Source organism: Amblyomma mixtum, chromosome 3 (assembly GCF_055824585.1).
Source record: "Amblyomma mixtum isolate Tamu chromosome 3, ASM5582458v1, whole genome shotgun sequence".
Classification (NCBI taxonomy): domain Eukaryota; kingdom Metazoa; phylum Arthropoda; class Arachnida; order Ixodida; family Ixodidae; genus Amblyomma; species Amblyomma mixtum.
Window position 1 is genome coordinate 59,558,212 of NC_143014.1, and position 5,768 is coordinate 59,563,979.

At 44.5% G+C, this 5,768-nt stretch overlaps 1 long non-coding RNA gene across 1 annotated transcript; it reads right to left on the reverse strand.

The window, feature by feature from the left end:
• Positions 1 to 707: 707 nt before the first annotated feature.
• LOC149350345 (uncharacterized) lies at positions 708 to 4,697 on the reverse strand. Its single transcript, XR_016290339.1, has 2 exons — positions 3,813 to 4,697; positions 708 to 3,204 (listed from the first exon to the last, which is right to left on the reverse strand). It is a non-coding gene; the product is annotated as an uncharacterized LOC149350345 (long non-coding RNA).
• Between the last annotated feature and the right edge of the window lie 1,071 nt (positions 4,698 to 5,768).

Here is a 5,768-nt window from a genome sequence, read left to right on the forward strand (position 1 = left end):
GAGTGTTAAATTAATGAACCGGAACTATTCATCACCAATATAATGATATAACAGGTAGCAAAATGTTGATGAAATTGGAGTCATTGCAAGTGCCTGTGCATAAAATTTAAGCCCCCTGAAAAATTACCGCCTTGTACAGCTTTGCTGGCTAATTTCTCTTTAAGTTCAAGCAGAAGTATGAAACCAAACCAAGTCAGGTGGAAACAGGCTGCTATTCTTTTTTCACACTATAAGAATAATTTTTTTTTCTGACTACCACCAAGTAATATTATTAGTGCTGTATGGTATGTGATGGCATCACAATTAGTGCTAAGAAGTTATTGGGTGCCATGTGCAACCAGAAAAGAAAGGTACGGAAAGCTTGCACACACCACTGTCAAGGAGAGAGGCTGCGATTCTGCAGAAGACCCAGTGTTATCCAACCGGCATTGTGTCAAAAAACAAGCTTCACGCGTGGATGTCCGCAGTGAAATAAATTTGAGCAACACTTGTTGTTGGGCTAGTTGGTAATACATACTCACAAAACACAACGGACAAGAAAAAGGTGGACACAAAACACAACGGACAAGACATGGCTATATATATATATGTTGCATTTGTACTTCCAAAATAAAGTTGTAAGTTCAGCGCTCCTGTCCGTCGTGTTCCGCCTTTTTCTTGTCCGTTGTGTTTTGTGCGCTGGTTCCTTCAGAAGTCCGCAGTGAAAGTCACTGAAAAGAGGATTTGTAATCTGAATCCAAACGTCAGCACATGTCTGAAACTACTTCACTTTATAAAATAATAGATTTTACGTACAGAAAATTAATAAATTTCTGTCTGCCTTGAAACCCATGACCCCTGGATTGCCAGCCAGGCACGCTACCAACTAGGCCGTGCAGGCACATTGACTTTACTGAGGTACAAAGTGGGAGGGAGTGATGCGCGGGTGCTGTTGGCTTAATTTGAAGCCTAGCATTGTAATTACTGCAGTGAACTAGAGATGTGCCAATTAGTGAGAAACTAATTACAATAACATTATGTAGGTGAACTGCAGTGTGGAAGAGTTCAAAGACAAGAATTAGGAACCTGTGTTGAAGCAACTGTGATAAATGTGTGAACACGAATGAAGAACAGTGACTGTGTGTGTGAAGAGAAACCACTGTAGGGAGCCATAAACACTGTCGTGTCATACCCATGAATGCTGAGCTTAAGTGTGCCCCTACATATCTGGGGAGCGAGACAAGTTGCATTGCCTCTTAGGTGTTGCAATTTGCTCAAAAAAAGTGAGGTGTCTTTTACATGCAGAGTGAGAAGTTTGTGGAAGCCATTATTGGCAAAATAATTTATTTCCATCACTGAACTTCATGCATCCTAGAATTAATTATGCAGCCTAACTGCAAATCATTACCTAGTGCAACAATACACATTGACGAATGTGTCTCATCTACACAGATAAGAATTTTTTTGGGACAGGCCCGTCTTTCATAACCGTTTGACAGTAGTATACATGCACATTAGTGTTGCCTAGTTCGCAAACTTAAGTAGCTAGCAGTCGCCTTTGCTAAACAGAAAAATGGCAGCACGTACACTGATATGGTCCAGTCACACTAAGGGTTCAGGGGGTGAGCAGGTTGTCTCGGATTTTTCATAAAATGACCAAACAGCATCCCCAATTTGCATGAAGCAAAATGCAAGGGAACATGTCAATGAAAATGGGATCTAACAGAGTTTCACTGGGAGGAAAGGAGGGCAGTGATCTTCCAATGCATGCATTCAAGGTTGATGGCCCAGCACAGAAAAAGAACACAGACCACAAATCCTGGAAAGAGAAAAAGATCCCAAACCTGGGAAGACCGCCTGAGTAACCCAGAAAGATCAACAAAGTTTACTACTACTACTACGACTATTATGATCCATTTCCAGTAGAATTATTGAACCGGATTATGCCCTTCCAGCTACAAAATGCCATTTGGAGCTTTATTATTGAAACACAAATTACGTCCAGCTGCATAATTTATACCTCCATTTACCTTCAACTGAAATAATGAACAATTTCTAGGTTTTCGTCACAGGTACAAATTTGAGCTAGCAGATGGGAATGGGTAGACGTGTGAAGACGCTGGCCAGGCCTTGCATTTTCATCTGGGAAAATGACCATGAAACAATTACGTGACTTCTCCTTCAGGAAAAATAGTTCACTGCTGTATAACTACAAGCAGCATGTGAAAGAGGCAGTCGAAAGCAAGCACACAGAGGCAACCAGATGCCATGAGACAAAGCATGTTGCGATCTTAGCACACAAACAGTGCCACACAAGGCATGTTGCACCCTGAAGAAGGGATGTTGTAAATGACTAGAGACACAGCGACCATGCTGTATGTTGAGGATGTTGTGGACTGCTGGCTCTCAACAAACACCAAAGCAAACAGATAAGCACTGGTGAATGCATGTGCAGTGAACACCCTGGTGCTAGAAGGAAAACATTTTGGTGCCCTCCTGTCTTTCACTGAACTTAAGCACCAAATAAAATGTGCGTTGTGTACAAGCAGAACACATAGGGAGGCACCACACGAAGGAAAGCACTTCTTCACAATCACCAAAGCATGTGTTGAAGCACGCACTCAGCAAGTTGGCAGACGGTAGGCTGAAAACACTTGGGACACTTCCTGACTAACAAAAAACTGCAGCACCAGACAAAACTGATTTCTACTGTAATGGATACCACCAATATGGTACAGTTTAATGAAGAACACCAAAATGATGAAGACTTCACTGGCTTCCTAGTAGTATGCCATCAAACTTGAAGCAAAGCAAATGTACACTGATTACTTGTGGCATAGCTACACGTGAAAACCGTGGCAGTGAGTGCAATTCCCGCACGCAGCTGCTGATCATGCACTTCCGGTCTATCAGGCAGAATCCAAATGATGCTGTGTCCTCCTCTTTGTTGTAGATGTTGGTGCTCCTGCTATTATCACCACTTGCCAGTGGTGTCATGGTCCTGCAGCTGAGTGTGGATGAATATGTTGGGTTGCACAATGCAAGCTGTCGTGACCTTTGCAGAGAACTCTTGATCATGCTGTACCATGGCCTTTGCAGACACCTCAGGAGCCCGGTATGGCCACCCAGCTGGGTAACCAGTCCAGCTGGGAGGTGACCAAACATGAATCTGGTATCCTGGCTCCACAGCACATGAGACCCCATGGTGAGGGTGGTCTGCCACATCTGCATAAGATGCACACCATCACCTGCACACTAATCAATGCTGTGCACTGAAATCTCCCAACGAGCTAGGCATTGTGTTCAAAAATAGTCTAGTTTTGCGTACAAATGTGAAATACGCTCACTCCAAAACCAATCATTAGTATCAAAACACATTGTTTCTATATAGCTAGAGGTACTTGATGGCAGATTTCCCAAACTGATGCTCAGAAATAATTACTACAGTCTTTTTATACTCAAGAAAACCACTACAGAATGCACTGCAAGGAAGGGCACATGTTTAACTGTTTATGACTACCTTGAGTTTTTTAGTATATGCATGCTTTCGCATTTTGCACCAATCGAAATGGGGCTACCTTGACATTGCGGTCACTGAGAGAAATTCAAAACCACAGAACAACACTGCGTGTCATGCACACCTATCTCCGCTGTCACCTGAAAAGTACAGACATGATTAATTTACATTATTTTCATATGTGGTTCTATTTACACTTCTTGCTTGCTGAATAAACTATATATAAATGCAATCAGATATCATTAGCCGTACGCAATCTTAAAGGCAAACATGTTATCCCTTAATGCTTGCCCCAACACACTAAGCGCGTGCTCACCAGTTTGACGATTTCCATGCGGGCAGCACATGAAGAGAGATTGCACACAAACGGGTCATGGATGGATCCCGCACAGACTTCGAGTGAGCTGGAACCTTCACCGGCAGGAACAACACACCTGTAAATAAAGTGTACAAGAGTCATACATGTTTGTTTTTCGCGCGCCCTAAGAGAGATGATTTTTTTCACCATCCTACGGTCATTTCCACGTGACTGCTGTGTAACTGATGATGTAACACTGTTATGAAAATTTTACCTTGAATAGCAAAATCACTTTTCTGTGCTTCACTAATAATACTTAAGCCAGGCTATAGTATTCTTTTAGAGTTTCACGCAATTTTTTTTTTTCCACACTTAAGGAAACGACGCCTTCCAGCTGATTTCACCTATGCTGCCTATCACATTCATCAACACCAAAAACAAAGCAATCGACCAGCATACTAGCATGCTAGACTTTGTTTTCTCAACTTGAGCTGTGTGCAAAAACTGAAAACAGTATGATGAAAAAAGCAACGCGAAATGCCGAATAAAAATTTCGGATTCGCAGCATGCATGCAAAAGGAATGAGAATGACGCTACACACACACGGATGTCCCGTCGAGAAGCCCGACACATTCCTGGAGTTTGTTGGTCGGCCGCGCAAACACCTGTCGTGTCATCCGCTCATCACGCGCGAAAGCCCATCCGTTCAGCGACGTTTCACAGCTGGCGATCGCCCCTCAGAGCTCGACAGTTCGGCACTGCTTCTCGCCGCAATGCATCCTTGCATAGCCACCACACCATATGCCTCGTCAGGTGACTGCACAGACGAGCTGTCTAGTCAGAGACAACTCGAAAGCATCGCGGTGACCTCGAAAGTCGCTCACCTTTCCCACTTCTAGGGTTTAACAAACGACGAATGAATGCAAGGAGCAGCAAACCGCAGCGCCGGCACCGCCATTCGAGCAATTTTCGCGCTTCACTAACCGCACGGACGGATGATTTCTCACTGAGAGCGAAGGGTTTGCAACGGGAGAGCAGTTAGCGCCCCTATGCGGCTGTACACTTAAGCCTTCACTATTAACGCTCCCAAGGGTTGCTTATTTCAGATGTGCTCTTATAACGCCATACCATTACATTGAGCAATCAAAACAAGACTTTTGTAAGCTTAGTTTTGTCTTGAAATAAATACCCGTTAAAGTGCGGCTACCTAACGCCGTATAAATCAGCATTTCACAAACTCATTTGCATGATTCGGGTACCTTTCGCCGAGCGAAATGATGGCGGCGAATTTCAGCCATTTTTTGCAATGGCGGCACAACGTAAACGTGATGATACGTCATTCTGACATCACTCCAACATGTGTGCCTATCACGTGATTTACGTGATATTGTTCCAACCAATCAGATTTTAGGAAGTTGCCATTTCCGGTGTGCAGCTATTTTCTCCAAATTGGCAAGTCGAGCGCAAGTGCTCTCGCGCGGACCACTTGTGGCTTCTTTTCCCTTCACAATCACATATATGTACCAGCCGGGCACCAAGAATAGCGCTACGAAAATGCATTTTCAATGCCACGTCAAATCGACGTCACCTCGAAAAGTGCTTGTGTAACCGACCCTGATTGACACGCCCATTGACGGCGATTGACACTTCTGACAGCCAATCAGAGAGGCAATATGGCGCCGACAGATGAATGTGAATATCGAGAATAGGGCCCCCGGACGGGGTTCGGCGTTTTGCGATGGTTGCGAGATATACGCCAGCAACTCTCGCGTGGGCGCTCGGGCAACCGCTTCTTCAGCGCGTGACGGTGCAAGTTCGGAGGCACGGCCACATGCCTATCACTCGAAGGGAGGTTTCGCGTGAAAAAGCGCTCCATGCGAGCGGCGCTTGACTTCCTTGAAAAGCAGCGCCCGCTTACTTTCCATGACGCATAAGAAGTTCCTGGCGCATATCTCTCCACCACCTCAAAACGCC